Source organism: Vulpes lagopus, chromosome 12 (genome assembly GCF_018345385.1).
Source record: "Vulpes lagopus strain Blue_001 chromosome 12, ASM1834538v1, whole genome shotgun sequence".
In the NCBI taxonomy this organism is placed as follows: Eukaryota; Metazoa; Chordata; class Mammalia; order Carnivora; family Canidae; genus Vulpes; species Vulpes lagopus.
The window spans coordinates 62,174,907-62,193,886 of NC_054835.1; positions in this window are offsets into that span (position 1 = coordinate 62,174,907).

Consider the following 18,980-nt stretch of genomic DNA (forward strand, 5'->3'; position numbering starts at 1 on the left):
AATCTCACCAAAAATGAAATTATCATATTTTTCACTTATCACTCCAGCAGGACACACTTCTACTGAAACATATCACCTATTTGTGTACATGGTACTTTTATCCATTCAGTACTCAAGCTACAACCCTAGGAATTACCCTTACATCCTCTATTATCTTTTCTCCTCATGCTATTGCTCTACCCTCCGCCCCCATATTTTATTATTCTAATCTCTTCAACCTTTATTTTTTTATATATATCTCCTGTTGTCTCCTTTAAATCCTCACTGACACTATAAAAAATAGGGCTTTTGGGATTTCCTCTGAACAGCCTCCCTGACAATAGACTTGCTTGCTCCTTCACATTAATTTCAGTGTGATCCTTCTAAACTACAAATCTTCTTTGTTCACTTTTTTTGCTTCTTATCTGTCTTTTAATAACCAGAATAAAATAAAAATCCCAGAAAAACTATCTAAAAGCTTTTCTCTACCTCTATCTTTCTAGCTCCATTTGTAGCCAACACATTGCTATATTTTGCTTTTTTGGTTCTATTAAATTACACGCATTTTCCCTAATTCAGTGGTTCTCACCCATGGGTTATTTTGCTTCTTTCCCACCTCCAAGAGACATAAGCATTGTCAGAGTCATTTTTTGTTGTCACAACTTGGGAGGAGATGCTATTGGCATGTATTAGAAAGTGGCTAGAAATATTTTATGTAGAACCTAAAAAACAAAATAAGACAAAACAAACAAACAAAAACAGAAACAGAGTCATAAATACAGAGAACAGATTGGTGGTTACCAGGGGAGAGGGTGGTGGGGGATGGGAGAAACAGGTGAAGGCGATTAATAGGTACAAACTTTCAGTTGTAAAATAAACAAGTCACAGGTTTAAAACATGCAGCATAGGGAACACCGTCAATAATATCGTAACATTGTATGGAGACATTTGGTAACTACATTTACCAAGATGAGTGTTGAATAATATATAAGAATATCAATTCACTACATTCACTAGAAACTCATATAGCCTGTACATACTATACTTCAATAAAAACATCCTAAAACCACATCTCTCAATAACAAAGAATTATCTGAACCAAATATTAATAGTACCAATGTTGAAAAAAATCTACCCTAGTCGAACATCATAATTATCAATTCTGGGCCTTTCTACATGATGTTCTCATTGTATGGAATGTTCTTCCCTTAATGTCTATCTAGTTTCTGCTAGTTACTCAAGGTTCCTTCTTTGTATCCCTTCTTGTAAAATTATTGACTAATCTTATTCAGTACAAATTGTATGTAAGACAACTTATTTTACTCCAAACATAGTATTCCTTTTGTCAAAATCATTTTCTGGCTCTCCACTATTTCCATTGCCAATAACCCTTGCCCTGATATTAAAAATCCTGCAAAATATAGCAACAAACTACATCAAAGTCCGCCTATTCAATGTTTCTTATTCGTATTCTGTGATTGATCCAAAATGAATTACTGCACATTTCCACAATCTACATACTACTCAAGTCTTGATCAATGGTTACTCTTAACGTATATGTTTCTCTGTCTGTTCATCTCTAACAACCAAACTCTTATCAGGTTCTCAAGGCTCAGTTTATGCAAATCTTTGATTCTTTAAAGCAAATTCATTTAGCTTTCCATTTAACTTATCCTCATTCTAGTCATCTACCCACTGTTTTGGGGGTTACTTCTCTTTATTCACTGCAAACTTTTAGCACCAAGATCAGTCTTTATATCTACATCAATTTCTAAGATGGCCCCAAACAAAATCCACCTGGAATTCTCCTTGAGTGCTTAAGTCTCATTTCTAGTAATGATGATAATGTTTTAAAATACTACTACTACTACTGATGATAACAGTGATGATAATAATAAGGGTAATAATACCAATAAATAATAAGAAGTGACACTGAGTACCTACTGTATTCTAGGCACTGTGATAAGCCCCTTAATTCAGTCATTCCTCTTCTTTATCCCACATCCATATTTCTCAGTATATTGATTTCCCTGCCATATAAATCATCCTTCCTGTCTGCACGTGGCGAGCTCATGGTCCCTCCAAATACATTCTTTGTTCTTGTTCGCCTTTCTTGTGTCCTAGAAGTGAATATTTATGAGCTGCATCCATGGGTTCCTTGGATCTCCAACTTCCATTTGAGTTTGGCCAACAGGAGGCATCAGGACATCAAAGAAGGGGAAGTTGAGGTGTTGATCCCTCTGCCTTCCACCCTACGGCGGCATCACTTTGGGTTGGCTTCCTTCCTCTATTGACTGCAGATCCTTTTACTCATTCTTCTAGGTTACTCATCTCCAGTAACACCATTCTAAGCAATTTTTCATTAAGACTCCCTGGCAGTTGATCCTACTGCTTGATCACCATGATCCCACTACTGAATGAAACCAGTTGTTATCTCAGAATACATGAGGCCTTCCTGCTCCTTTACTAATAACAACTTCCAATTATAAGTATTTGTTTAATTTTACTTTTCCCCATTAAAATAGGTTTCTGTAGTGTTAATTTCTATTTGATCGCGTAGCACCTGGCAGATAGGAAACACCCAAATAATATGTTGAATGACTATTTGTTGACAAAGACAATTTGAGGAACCCATAGTATGGTGAAACAGGATTAGAAGGCGAGAACGTTTATCTTCCCAAAAGAAGCCTTTTAGGAAGAAGTGAGTTCTAAGCCGAGGCTTCTTGTATATTATATTTCCTGATGTCCTCCAAGTTGACTTGTCCTTGTATTCCTTGAATTTATGAGACATTTTGTTTTTTTCTTATAACATGTATCCAAATTCTACTTTGTATTCTTGTTTTGGTTGTGTACATAAAAATTTTTTAAAGTTTTAATTTCATTACAGTTGACATATAGTGTTATATTAGATTCAGGGGTATCAACAGTGATGCCATAATTCTGTACATTGCTCTGTGCTCCTCATGGTAAGTGTCCTCTTTTTTTTTTTTAAGATTTATCTATTTATTCATGATAGATATAGAGAGAGAAAGAGAGAGGCACAGGCACAGGAGGAGAGAGAAGCAGGCTCCATGCCAGGAGCCCAATGTGGGACTCGATCCCGGGACTCCAGGATCATGCCCTGGGCCAAAGGCAGACACCAAACTGCTGAGCCACCCAGGGATCCCCAGTAAGTGTCCTCTTAATCCCCTTTATCAATTTCATTCATCACCCTACCCACCTCCCTTCTGGTAACCATCAATTTGTTCTCTATAATTAAGTCTTTTTTTTGGTCTCTCTTTTTATTTGTTTTGTTTCTTAAATTCTCTCTCTCTCTCTCTCTCTCTCTCTCTCTCTATATATATATATATATATATATATATATATATATATATAAACTTGGGTTGTTTCCATAATTTGGTGATTGTAAATATTGCTGCAATAAACACATAGGGGTATATATCCTTTTGAATTAGTGTTTTCATATTTTGGGGATATATATTCAGAAGCAGAATTACTGTATCATAAGATAGTCCAATTTTTAATTTTAATTTTTAAAAAAATTTTAAGGAAGCTTCAGACTGTCTTCCACAGTGGCTGCACCAATTTGCATTGCTATGAACAGTGCAAGAAGGTTCCTTTTTCTCCACATCCTCACCAACACTTATTTCTTATGTTTTTTATTTTAGTCATTCTGATAGATGTGAGGTGATATCTCACTGTAGTTTTGATTTGCATTTTTCTGATGAGTGATGTTGAGCATCTTTTTATGTGTCTATTGGTCATCCTTATGTCTTTAAAGAAGTGTCTGTTCATATCTTCTGCTCATTTTTAAATTGGGCTAGTCATTTGTTGGACGTTGTGTTAGTTCTTTATATATTTTGGATATTTTGGATATTGACTCATTCTGCATATGTCATTTGCAAATATCATCTCCCATTCTGTAAACTGTTTTTTAGTTTTGTTGATTGCTTTCTTTGCTGTGTAGGAGTTTTCATTTTGATGTAATCCAAATAGTTTATTTTTGCTTTTGTTTCCTTTGCCTCAGAAGACATATCTGGAAAAATGTTGCTATAGCCACTGCCAGAGAAATTATGGCCTCTGCTCTCTGGTGGGGATTTTTATGCTTTGGGTCTCACATTTAAGTCTTAATCTACCTTCAATTTATTTATGTGTATGGTATCAGAAAGCTGTGCAGTTTCATTCTTTTGTATGTATCTGTTCAGTGTTTCCAATACCATTTGTTAAAGAGATTGGCTCTTTAGTTGAAGAATACTTGACCATATACTCATGGGCTTATACTTCTGGGCTCTCTTTTCTATCTGTTAATGTATGTGCCTTTTTTTTTTTTTTTTGGTGTGTGGCAGTACCATACAGTTTGATTACTATGGCTTTGTAGTGTATCTTGATATCTGGATTGTGATACCTCCAATTTTGTTCTTTTTCAACATTGCTTTGGCCATTCAGGGTCTCCATATATTTCTGAAGATTATGTGTTCCAGGTCAGAGAAAAATGATGTTGGTATTTTGATAGGAATTGTACTAAATCTGCAGATTATTGTAGGTAGCATGGACATTTTAACAAGCTTTGTTCTCTCAACCCATAAGCGTGGAATATCTTTCCGTTTGTTTGTGTTGACTTCAATTTCTTTCATCCGTGTTTTATAATTTTGAGAGTACAGGTCTTTCACCCCTTGGCTAATTTTATTCCTACATATTTCATTCTTTTTGATGCTGTTATAAATAGGATTGTTTTCTTAGTTTCTCTTCCTGCTTCTTTGTGTTAGAAATGCATCAGATTTCTGTATATTGATTTTGTATCCTGTGACCTTGCTGAATTCATTTATCAATTCTAGTAGTTTTGTTTTGTTTTGCTGGAGTCTTTAGAGCTTTCTGTATATAGTATCATGTTATTTGCAAATAGTGAAAGTTATCATTCTTCCTTACCAATTTGGATGCTTTTTATTCCTTTTCTTGTCTGATTGCTGTGGCTGGGACATCCAGGACCATGTTGAATAAAAGTGGTGAGAGTAGATATCCTTGTCTAGTTGCTGATTTTAGGGGAAAAGCTCAAATAAAATGCAGGGTCTTGATGATGAAAACCCATTTATTATACTTATATTTCACCACTGATTTTGTTCTTAGCTGTGGGTTTTTCATATATGGCCTTTATCATATTGAAGTAGTTTCTCTTTAAACCTACTTTATGGAGGGCTTTTATAATGAATGGGTGATGCTCTTTGTGCATCTATGGAAATGATCATATGATTTTTATCCTTTCTCTTTTGATGTGATATATTATGTTGACTGATTTGTGAATATTGAATCACCCTTGCATCCCAGAAAGAAATCTAATTTGATTGTGGTGAATGACTTTTTACAGTGTATTCTTGGATTCAGTTTCCTAATATTTTGTTGAGAATTTTTGTGTCTATGTTCATCAGAGATATTGGCCTGTATTTCTCATTTTATTTTATTTTATTTTATTTTTTGTGGTGCTTTATCTGGTTTTCATATCAGGGTAATGCTAGCCTCTGAGAATGAATTTGGAAGCTTTCCTTCTTCTTCTATTTTCTTAAATAGGTTGAGAAGAATAGTTATTAACTCTTCTTTAACCTTTTGGTAGAATTCACCTGTAAAACCATCCTAGTGACCATCCCGTCACTAGTTGAGAATTTTTTGACTACCGATTCAATTCCCTTGCTGGTAATTGGTCTGTTCAAATTTTCTATTTCTTCTTGATTCACTTTTGGTAGGTTGCATGTTTCTAGGAATTGATCCATTTCTTTTAGGTTGTCTGCATATAAGGTTTCATAATATTATCTTAGAATCCTTTGTATTTCTGTATTGTCAGTTGTTATTTCTCCTCTTTCATTTCTGATTTTATTTCAGTCCTCTCTCTCTCTTTTGATGAATTTGACTAAAAGCTTATAAATTTTGTTGCTCTTTTCAAAAACCAGCTCCTGGCTTCATTGATGAGTTCTATTTATTTTATTTTATTTTTTTAGTTTCTCTTTCATTTATTTCTGCTCTAATCTTTATAATTTCCTTCCTACTACTGGATTTGAGTTTAATTCGTTCTTCTCTTTAAAGTTCCTTTAGGTTAGGTAGTTTGATATTTTTCTTCCTTCTTGAGGTACATCTGTATTGCATAATCTTCCTTCTTATAACAGCTTTTGCTGCACCCCAGATTTTTGGATGTGTTTTCACTTTCATTTGTCTCCACATATTTTTAAATTTCCTCTTTGTCTTTCTTGGCTGACCCAGTCATTGTTCAGTCTCGTGTTATTTAACTTCCATGTATTTGTATTCTTTTCAGACTTTTTCTTTTGGTTGATTTCTAGTATCAGAGTCCTGTGGTTGGGAATTATTTGATACATGAATGAATCTATGAACCAATCTTTTGAAGTCAATTGAAGACAACCTTGTTGAGACTGGTTTTATAGACTAATATTTGATCTATTTTGGAGAATGTTCCACGTGCACTTGGAAAGAATGTGTAGGGGCACCTGAGTGGCTCAGTGGGTTAAGCTTCTGCCTTTGGCTCAGGACATGATTCCAGGGTCTGGGGATCAAGCCCCACATTAGGCTTCCTTCTCAGAGGAGCACTTGCTTCTCCCTCTCCCTCTGCTGCCCCTCTTGCTTGTGCTCTCTCTCTCTATCTCTCTCTTTGTCAAATAAATAAATAAAATCTTTTTTTGAAAAAGAAAAGAAAGTGTATTCTGCTGTTTTGGCTTGGAATTTTCTAAATATGTATGTTAGATTCATCTGTTCCAATATGTCAATCCAAGCCACTGTTTCTTTCCTGAATTTTTGTTTGTATGATCTATCCATTGATGTAAGTGGTGTTCAAGTTCCCTACTATTATTGTATTACAATATCAATTACATCCTGTATGTTTGTTTTTAGCTGCTTTATATGTTTGGGTGCTCCCATATTGGGTGATATTTACCATTATTATAACTTCTTATTAGAGTGCTCCTTTTATGATTATATAATGTCCTTTGTCTCTTTTTACAGCTTTTGTTTTAAAGTCTACTTTGTTCAATATAGGTATTGCTACCCCAGATTCTTTTCACTTTCATTTGCATGATAAAGTCTTGTTTCATCCCTTCACTTTCAACCTGCATGTATCTTGAGGTCCAAAATGAGTCTCTTGTAGGCAGCATTAGATGGGTCTTTCTTTCTTACTGATTCCATTACCCTGTGTCTTTAGATTGGAGCATTTAGTGCATTTACAAAGTAATTACTGATAAATATATACTTATTACCTTTTTTTTTTTTTACTAGTTTTATGGTTGTTTTGTAGTTCTTCTCTGTTCCTTTATTCTCTTGCTTCCTTCTCTCATGATTTGTTGGGCCTCTTTGGTGATACTCTTGTATTCCATTCTGTATTTATTTTGCATATCTGTTACCAGTTTCTGATTTGTGATTACCATTAGGTTTGTATATAACATCTTCTGTATACAGCAGTCTATATTTTCTGGGTTATTTACACTGACATAGGTGTTATCTAATTGTATCCATGAGACAAGATAAGCTTAGGATCTTCCTATTCTATCTTTCCTGGAAGTCTTTACTTTGTATTCTTACTATTGGTGTACTTGACAACCCACTTAGCATCCCTGCACCCACTACACATTGATTATTATCTCTTTGAGGAATATAAGTCTTTCTTCACTTTGCATACTCTGTAGTATCTAGCAGAGACCTTGGCATAGAGGTGATACTTATTTTTTTGATATAATATATAGATCTTAAGACTTAATACCATCATTGTACCCCAAAGTTAATTAATTAGTTTAATACAGATTTGTTAAACATGTTATATTTACCAGACCATGTTGTTTTACCTTTGACCTGTTGGTCCTAAAATTCTCTATTCCTTTCAAATAAACTGCAACTGAGTCATGTCATTCATTTTGTACCTTTCTATAGTTAAGTTTTGCTTTATGAATGCACAACTTTCACTTAATTCTGTTCAATTCACTTTGTTGCTTTCAGCCCATTTTCCCATGATTTAAAGTGATAATTTCAGAATACTGTCACAGAAGTGGGTAAACCCTCTATCCACTGACAGTGAAGACATACCTATTAATTCACTGAAAGAATTAAACATTTCCATTTGGCACATTCAAATAAAATGTAGGGTCTTGATGATGAAAACCCATTTGGATAGTTATTTTACTTATATTACCCTTCCTTTTCAAATAAAAAGAAATATGCTGTTTGTGTCCCATCTGTGTGAAGTGTTGAATTGTGTCCTTCCAAAAAATATATGTTGAAGTCCTAACTCCCAGTACCTCAAGATGTTATCTTAGTTGGAAATAGGACTTTAACAGAGATAATCCACTTAAAAAGAGGCCTTAGTCCAATATGACTGCTGTCTTTATACAAAGGGATTTGGACATGCACAGAGGGAAAATATGTGAAGACACAGGAGGAAGATGTCTATGTAACTAAGTTATGCATCTGCAAGCTAACACATGCCAAGGATTGCTAGCCAGCATGAGAAACCAGAAGAGTTAAGAAAAGATTCTCCCCTAGAGCCATCAGAAAGTTGGCCCTGATGACACCTTGATTTCTCATTCTTAGCTTTCAGGACTATGAGAAAATTTATATCATTTTTAGCACCCAGGTTTTGATACTTTCTTATGGCAACCCTAGTAAATTAATGCAGCCTGTATGCAAGTATTTGAATGGTGTTCTTTTCCTTCTTCTGCATTTCATGGTAGCTTATTTAATTTTTCTCAGTTTATAACCACTGAAACCAAAAGGGAAGTTTCCAAAAATCAGCACCAATAGCTAAAACCTTATAGTGATAAAATAGTAGAATAATCAGTCCAGGCCAATGGAGTTTTTCTAATGTCATCCATAAGTGTTAAGATTCAGACACTCAGATATTCATTTACGTACTTACAACAGGCTTTTCACTTTTAAAAAATTTTTCTAGAGATAAAGGCAAGACTTTTAGGTGGTATTGGTACTATAAATTCTAGATAATCTACCTTAAAAAATCAATAGTAATTTCTGAAAATTGTACAAAACAAATTATCTTTGCTTATTATAGTTATTTTATTCAGGAGAAACAATTAGCAGGGCTTCTGTATTGCTTTATGAATCATTTGGATTTATACAAATAATATCATCAGAATTTGCCTCTGTGTTTAATTCCACTCAATTTTCTTACACTTTTTTACAGTGAGTTTGTGATTCTGAATATTTTTCCTGATATAAGGTCTTTAGAAACGTTGTAACTGATTTTTTTTTTTCACTCCCAAAGTGTAGCACCCTGCCTTAAGTTGATACCAATGCAGTCGCTTTTGTTAATAATACGTGGGCACCTACTCTCAGGCAAGAGATGACCCTGAGCATGAGCTTTCCTAGTGCATGCAGTGCATTCTTAACCCACAGCTGAAAGATTAATCTCAAAGTTGCGGATTTCATAATATATTTGTACCACAGTTGTTTAGTACCTAAGTTGGTTGCCTGTATCATATTATGTCTTTTTGGAGAGTGATATTCCAAATGGCCTCCAATAAAAACAGCTCGTCCTGCCCCAGTTCTGAGTGAAGATGCATTTTCCTTTGAGTACTTACTTGTTCAAAAGAGATAATGTTCCATATCCATAAGTAGAGGTCAGCGGGTGCAGACTTTACTCTCTACAACTATGATTTGGTTTCAAAGTCTCTGTCAATACTCTGATTTAAAAACATGGGTGCAGCAAAATTAGATTACTGGAATTTGCTTAGAAGGAGCAGAACAAGTGTTGGGAAGACTGCTGAACCGAGCTGTCTCTATTTCCTTCTCTGATCCATCTCATTCATAGTCATTATGTTTACTATTCTGATATCCAAATAGTCTGTCTTAAGGAAACAGAGTACTATAGGAAAAAAATCTAAGGCCATATAAAGAGACTACAAAATTCTTCACTCTTCTTTCTTATTGGATAAGGTGCCTTATGATCAAAGTCATATATCCTTGAGTCTGTTTTAGGACTATGCTATTTGTCATTATCACCGTGTTTGAATTATTATTGATTCCTCTCCCATGTCAGTTAAGGTAGGATATGACCCTATTATTATATTTCCTTAAATTTCATTCAGCTATTTCATTTTGCTACTCTTTCAGATTGATGTTTAAAGTCAAAAATATTTTCTATTTTTATTGGGATTTTATTTCATATAAATTATCTGGAGGACTAATGGAAAACTTAGTAGCTAGCAGTTCATTTTCATTAAGAAAAATACTACATTTTTTTCATTTATTTAATTCGTCTCTATATTTCTGAGTCAAGTTTCAAACAAGTTTCATTTTTGTGATGAATATCTTCAGATAAAGGGAATTAATATGGAGCAGTAATTATATTTGTCTGATATGAACAAAGAGTGTATGTATCATTAGTTTAAAGAAGATAGAAGTTTGTTTTCTCCCATGTAATCAAATCTGGAGTTTGGTTGTCCAGGTCTACTATTGTGGCTTTATGGTATAATCAATGCTTGAGACTTCAGCTTTCCATTCACACTGCCATTCTTAGGAAGTAGCTCTCCTCCTAAAATTGCCTCATGTTTAAAAAATTGTGGCTTCAAAGCTATCCATCACATCTACAAATCAGCTAACATATCTACAATCCAGGAATAAATGGGAAGGAGGGAGGAAGGCAAAAGAACCTGCTCCATGAGTGAGTTCCTTGGAAGAGATTTACTGGAAGTTCCACCCAATGATTTCTGCTTATGTTATTAGGCATGCATATCTTCAAATGTACCTTGGCAATGTTGGACTTTTTTGAAAGGCATATTTTTACTTTAAAATACAGTGAATCTTTTTAAAAAAGTAAAATATAGTAAATAAATAGATGTTGAGTAGGATCAATCCATGTATATATTTCTACTTCCCGTTCCAGTTTCTCCCCATTTGATATATCAATAAAAATTCAGTTTTGAAACCTGTTTTTAAGAATACCATTATGAGTAACTGAATTACAGTAAATCTACATAATTCACCTAATAATGAGTCATCAGTTATCTTTGCTTAGGTTTTCCATAATTGATTATTTATCGTTATATTTCCTCCTAACAAACAACGGAGATCTTGCATGACTAAAGCAGGCCCTGAACAATACATCTGTTCAAAACATGAATATGAAACTGACTTTTAAGTCACAGGTGCTTTTGAGATTATTTTTTATGCTTCTACTGCCAATTATGGCAAGGAGTGACTCAATTTCCCCACTACTTTCATCAATTCAAACTACTGTTAGTTTTCATCATAGAGCATGCAATGACTTCATTTGGGTATGACATAAATATTTGATTCATTTATTAAGTTCTGCCTTTATGACCCCATTAACCAAAGAAAAATAGTATGACACTGTTATTTACCATATTCTTTTTGTGATGGCAAATCGCTCTCTCAGTGTATTAAATAGCTTAGGAAGTAAAAGTCTGAAGTCTATGAAAATGTCCTTCAATCACAAATTACTCCAGCATTTTATCAGAGTTCTGTCAGAAACAGAAATGACTCCTGGTATTGCAAAGCAAGGAAACTTAATAGTGGTAATTGGATATGCAGGTGATGGAAGACCGGAGAATTTATGCGGAGAAACATGAGACAACCCAGATGGTAGAAACAGCATGAATCTACTCACGTGCTCAGGCTGGAGGGACCCAGGAGATAGATAATATTAGCTCCATCCAAAAGTCCAAATTTATGGTTGAAATGGAAATAGTCTTTCTGCCCTGCTCTGTTCCGCCCAACCCTGAGGGAGTTGGGACCATGGCTGTTCACTAGTAGCTGGACCATGGAGGACACACAAACACTCTCAAGATAATGTTGGAAGTAGAGGGAAATTGAGAAAGATAGCACAACTTTTGATTTCCTTAAGTCCTCCAGTCTCTGCCCACTAGCTCCCAACGACCAGACATTGTGAAGAGACAAGTTGATAAGGAAGTCTAGGAAATGCAGGTCCCTGTATTAATATCATATCAAGGAAAGGCCGAGTAAATGGGTCTGAAAACAGACCCATGGTAAACATTTCCCTATGTTTTCCCTATAGATTAATTGTCTGTGCTTTTCTGCCCAAATCTGGGGCTCTGAAGAGCAACCTCCATGAACTACATCACCTCCCTTGCCATTTGTGTTTATCACTGGTTGAAGATTGAGGACATGAGAGAAAGGCAGCTGCAGAGATTTATCCTCCTAATTCCTTGTATGCCAGACATATCAGCCATAGTTGGTCCCTTTCTTCATGGCTCAGGCTCTTCTTGGGGTCTGGTAACCCTGTTCTCATATTTACCACTTTGGGTTTAGATGTGATGGGTGTTCTTTGTTCTTACTAGTCCCAGTGTACTTCATGATCCCTTGTTGGTTTTTTCATTCTGCAAATATATTTGTAAATACTCCGTCTAACTATCTTCATGCAGACCCTTTGAATGTACCATCTATTTCATGTTGATTATGTGGGGGAAATGAGTTTTATCTTTGTAATCACTAGCATAATTCAGTATGAGTGCAGGATAATTGTGATTTTGACATTTAGACTTGCCTACTTATTGGCAGCTGGACTTATTTAACAATATACTAAAGTATTGAATTACTGAGATTTGATTGATACATAGCTTGTCCCATGAGCGACCTACTGAGTTAGCTTTGAAGCCCTGGAATCTCCAGTGAAACTGGTCTACCCAAACCAAAGGATGTTTCTTCTTCATATAATGTGTGCCTTGCTCCCAAATTCTTGTGCCCATGTGAATGTGACTGTCCAGGGAAGCTGCATTCTTTTTTTTTTCTTTCTTTCTTTCTTTTTTTTTTTTTTAAATTGGCACAAAGAAGCTGTCTAAACTAGCAATACTGCTCGCCTATTCTGGAAACTAGCACGTACTTTCTTGGCCACCAATTAAATGTAGCTAGTATAAAATGACCACAGAACAGTTCTAATGGTTTTCTATAAAACCGAATGACCCAATTTTTTGAGATAGACGTCCTTGGGAATGTGAGCTTCAGACCTCTCTGAGGTTCATGTCTGTACTATTTTATAACTGAGCAATGCCATTCGATTCCAATGTTCATATTTGGGTACGAATTTAAGAATAAGTCGCATCAAGCAATGACCTAAAAGAGTTTTATTTCTAATATATTGTTAAATAAAAACCCACAGAGGTCACACCCCTTTTTAGCCCCCTGCCAGGTGAGGAGATATATAGAGAGCAAAATTGAATGAAGAAATATTCTTAATTATTGAGTTTTTGTGCTTCATGGGAATGTTTATAACAAAGAATTTGAACTCCTATGTCTGTAATAGGGAGCTACTATTCACTACTTTAATAAAATGGAATTTTGCCAAAATGTTGTAAAATAACATTCTAGGTAGGATCAGCAGCTGATCAACAGCTCCTCTGTTTTACATGGTCTAAACATTTTACGTGTGAAGTCAAAAATAATTGACATTATTTCATGACCTTCTACAAGAGGTCTCTGTCTCTGTCTCCCTGAAGCTGCCTCTGTGATAACTAAGACAGAACTTCCCAAGTGAAATAACATCGGTGCTACCATTCTTTTTTCTTTTAAAACTTTATTTTCTTACTATGTGTTTTTTAGATAACAATTTTCATTCACTGTTTCTTATTATGTCCTTCACATTCTGATCGGCACTTTTGTTTTTAATCACACACTTCTCTCAGTCTTGTTTTTATTGTTCTCTCCTTCTTTCCCCCCAGCTTTACTGAGATATAATTGAGATGTAACATTGTGTAAGTGTACGGAATATTGATTCGATTCACGTATAAATGGTAAAATGATTACCATGACAGTGTTAGCTGACATCTGACATATTCACCATTTCTTTTTTGTGAGGAGAATACTTAAGATTTACCCTCTTCACCACGTTCAAGTACATAACACAGAATTTATTAACTGTAATCACCATGCTGTGCATATAACTGTAAGTTTGCACACTTTGACCAACCATTCCCCATTTGGCCCACCCCTTGGCCGCTGGTAACCACCATTCAACTCTTTATTTCTATGACATTGATTTTTATTTGGTTTCATGTATAAATGAGATTATGCAGTATTTGTCTTTCTCTGTTTGGCTTATTTCACTTAGTATAACACCTCAGGTTTCATCCATGTTATTGTAAATGGCAGATATACCTTCTTTCTCACGGCTGAGTTTCATTCCATGATATAAATACCAAACCTTCTTTATCCATTCATCCCTTGATGGACACGTAGGTTGTTTCTATATCTTGGCTGTCATAAATAATGCTGTGGTGAACATGGGAGTGCAGATCTCTCTTCAAGATCCTATTTTCATTTCCTTTGGATATATATATCCTGCAGTGGGGTGGTTGGGTCATACGTTAGTTCTACTTCTAATGTTTTGAGGCAACTCCGTACGGTTTTCTATAGTTACTGCACCAACGTGTATTTCTACTAATAGTGCATAAGGATTCCCTTTTCTCCACATTTTCACCAATGCTTGTTATCTCTAGTCTTTTACGACAACCATTCTAACAACTATGAGACTTCCTATGTCTGGTGATGAGAGTGTTACTTTCTTTTTGGTATAGGGCATCTTCCACATGGAGATTTTATCTCTTGGAGATAAAGGAGAAGTCAGAGAGCCTTTCTGGCACTCGCTATTTTTCAAGTGACTTTAGTTCAAAATAACCCTTCCACCTAATTGGTATATTTTGGAGTGGCATATTACGCTACCTTTCAAGTATTGAACGAACTCTTTTTGCCCCGGAGAACTTTCTTCCATGCAATAATAACATCAGAAATGACAATTGAAGAAGTGTAGACCTGAGATATAGTTAATTTATTTACGTGGTCTATGGAAAAGGACGTTAGCAGACAAGTCTCGGAACGGAAGAAGTGCCTTCTTACCCAGCCTCGATTTAATCTCTTTGTATATAATTAGAATACTTTCCTTCCTTATATTGTTCTTTGTTAAATGCACGAAATCCTCTAGAAAATCCTTCCCAGAGTCTCTCCCAAGTCTTTTTGCAAAATACTCTTTTTTGCTAGTTACTATTGACCTAATTAACGAATGACCTTTTCCACTGTAATGTCACTTGTATAGGGAGGAAGCCCCGTTGCTAAGGACTACCTAGTATGGTTTTTTCTTAGTTCAATCTTTGCTGAGTCCTCAGCTCTACGTGGTCAAATGCCAATTATGCCCTTAACTTGCTACAATCCTGCAAACCTTCCCTCTTCTTTTTCTTGCGTTCTCTGCCTCTTGCCAACGTGTCACTGATCTCTGTGTCTTTACCCCAGAATTCAATGGTTTTAACTCTTATTTTCTCTAGTAGCTACTCCTGAGAATTTTCTTTTCTTCAAGAGATTGTTTATGAGTCATAACACTCAAAACCCTGACCAGCATGAAGTGATGACCTCAGTGTCTGGCAGGGACTAAGCAGGCAATAAATGATAACTGCTATCTCAGGATAATGCTTCTGTGATGATCATCTTTCTCTCCCTCATGATTTTATTGACCCCTCCTCATGTAACAAAATGCTATTGACTTAAGTGCTCAAAGAAGTCATCAATTTTTTCAGCTTTTTTGCTTCCTTTCCTCCCAGAGACAAGAGAGGATTCTGAGTAGAGGCAATTCATCTTGACCCATAATTTGAGAGGAGAAGGATTCTCTCTGAATCTAGAAATAAATTACTGGAAGCTCTAGGAAGGAAAGATGAGAGCAGAGAGCTGTAGATCTAAAAGCAGAGGGTTCCTGAGGCTGCTCATCTGGCAAGACTGGGAACTGATGTATGTGTGCAAGGCGGTGCATGTCTCAGGGGCCAACCGGGGGAACTGATTCCTGAGGTCTACATCCTTCTCTTGCATCTCTCTTTACCTCTGGATACTTTCACTAATTTTTAATTGGGGGGGGGGGTTGGATTGGACAAGATATCAAAGAAAGACTAAGATAGTTTTCTCCCAACTGAGTGCCATGGGGCTCAAAACAGGAATTACTTTCTTTCAGAGAAAAAAAATCTATTTCTAACACAATTGAATTTGTAGACTATAAGTTATAAGTGCTGCATTATTATTGTGATTATTGTTGTATTTTCACTATTCTTATTCTTTTCATTAGCACTCTGTGAATGAAAGGGCTTATAGAAAACAAATATCCTGGGGTCCACTATTCCGATGGTCTGAGGATGGGGACACATTGCACAAATTAACTGGGACAAAAATTTGGCAACTTATAACCAGTAGTAAAAAGTTCATCTTTGACTTACGTATTCCCATCACACACACACATAATAATGTATTCAGCTTATCTCACTGCCCACCTGAAGCCCACTCTCCCCTTATCAGCAAATATAATTATATTTTCATGGGCTTGCTTCACATTTAAATTTTTTTGCCTCTCTCCTGCCCCAGTTTGTTCCCTCATGGTTTGTATAAATTCTCTTTCCCCTCCCATAGCACTCAGCTCTTAGATATTGTGTGAATTTTTTTGCCCCTGGTTTTTACTCTTGGGAGCTTACACAGACGAGTGGGATTTTTTTATTTTTTATTTTTATTTTTTGGCTCATACTTTTCTTTTTTCTCTAAGCTTCTTTGTTATTTTACTTTCTTATTTGCTGTTTGCTGTTCTGTTGTTGGCTTTTTCTTTATTTCTTTTTTTTTCTCTTTTGGCCATTCTTATAATACATTTTTAAAAGGAATGCACCGTGTAATTTTAACTATATTTAAATCACCTTTCACATGAAGTGAATTAAGAATTTCAACCATATTATTACTAGAGATTTTTCTTTAATAGTATTTAAAGGAAAGGGCAACAACTAGTTATTATCATAAATGTCACTTCAAAAGTATTTCTTCATTCACTCAACCAAACTGTATTGAACACCACTCTCCAGCAGGCTTTGTCCCAGCTCATGCAACTGAAAGGACCCTGTACCTGTCTGTGAAAACTTTGGGGAAGGTAGATATGAAAACTTTATAAAACAAAATAATCCTGGGACACCTGGGTGGCTCAGGGTGGAGCGTCTCCCTTTGGCTCAGGTCATGACCCCGGGGTCCTGGGATTGAAGTCCTGCATCAGGTTCCCCACAGGGAGCCTGCTTCTCCCTCTGCCTGTGTCTCTGCCTCTCTCTCTCTGGGTCTCGAATGAATGAATGAATGAATGAATACATCTTTAAAAAAACCCCACAAAATAAACCTTGCTATAATGTAGACGTGTTTAATGTTCAGAGATTACTTAGAGAAACACTTCCAAGAGGGGCTAAAATCCTACATTTGAAGAATTAAGCATACCAAGCCCCCAAAGAAAGTTTGGTCTAGTGTCAGTGGAGGCAGGGCACTTCAGACAGAGCAGGATCAAGCAAAGCCACAGAGCAGTGAAACATGGGGGTCTCTGTTGCTACAAGAGCATGGAGGACTTGTTGTATATAGTTTGCAGAGGCAGACCCCGATGACAGGGACTGAGGGGGGATAAGGATTATGATAGTGAAGGGTCTCCTATACTAAGTAGAAGCCCTTATATTCTATTTTGTAAAGGTCATTCTTCTCTAACTAAAGTATTCATGCTCGGAGGGTACCCTTGGTTAAGCACTAAAAGCTCTAGCATCAGCACGGAGACTTCCGCAGGAAGATACGAGGGTACTCTACATCTTTATTTTAAATGGGTATGTGGGAGATTGTTTTTATACTAAAACTTATGTGTCTATATGTAGGAAAAGACAAAATCTACATGAAATTCAAGATACAATGATAGACTTCAAAAATATTGGTCTTGCAGAGAACTGCTTTGAATTTTCTTCCGTCTCCAGGATTCAGTCCCCTAATTCTCAATGAGAATGTTTGAGAGTTACTGCTTAGGGATGCAGAACACTGGGGAATTTTGAACAGGGTCACGGCATCATCAGATTTGTAAATGTGCAAGCCTGGCATGATGGTGAAACTTGGATTGGCAGATCACAGAGAGTGGAGGAAGGAAGATTAATTGGAAGTTTAGGACACCAGTGAAAAGGAGAAATGTGGATGGGTTTTCATAGTTTGACAGTGAATTTGACTCTAGTTTTTGTTGTTTGACTGATGACAGCTTTTAACCCTTTCTTCTTCTCTCAAGCCATTTTCAGACCAGCTTGGGAAGCCTGTCCTTAAACCACCAGAAAGCCTTATTTTCTAAGTAATGAAACTTACCACAACCTCTTGGTATGTGTCTGGGGTCATCAGTTTGGACATCTGAACCAAATATTGGGTCACGGTCCATCCTGCTTCTCTTCAGGGTGATCACTGCACATTCGGTAAATATTTAGGATATAAGAAGGAATAAAGGGGGCATAGGGTGGCTCAGTTGGTTAAGTAACCAACTCTTGATTTGGGCTCCGGTCATGATTTCCGGGTTGTGGGATCAAGCCCCTTTGTCAGGATCCCTGGTCAGCAGCACGTCTGCTTCTCTCTCCCTCCCTCTGCCCTTTCCCCTATGTGTGCCTGCTTGCATTTGTGCTCTCTCTCTCAAATAAATAATCTTTAAGAAAAATGTTTAAAAAAATAAGAAAGCAAAGGTGGTGATTAATTGGATGAAGGAATAAAGGAGATGATGGAATCTTTCAATGTGGGAGAGAACAAGGCCAAGTCACACATACGGAATCAGAGTTGCTAGACATTTTCCAATAAATGAGTTTCCAAAGAATTTTTAAGAGATAGAATAAAAATGAAATGAAAAACAGTCAAAGAAGGGCTTTGGTATCCAAATCTCTTTGATCTTTCACAATTATATATTTTCAGGAGTTAATTTTAAGAGCTGAACATAAATATATAAACTAAAAGAAATTTACATGATATAAGAAAATAGTTTTTTGTTTAAATTTTTAAAACTGAAAGTAATTTCCCTGCAGCAGACACACACACACACACACGTGCACACATGCACACACACATGCATTCAATCTATCATGTGAGTCTGGACGTTGAAGGCCTGGAGAAATTAGATGAGGAAACCTAGGGGATCTATTGGCTCATTTTGGGTCTTTCTATCCCAGGCTTGATATTCTTCTAATTCATTT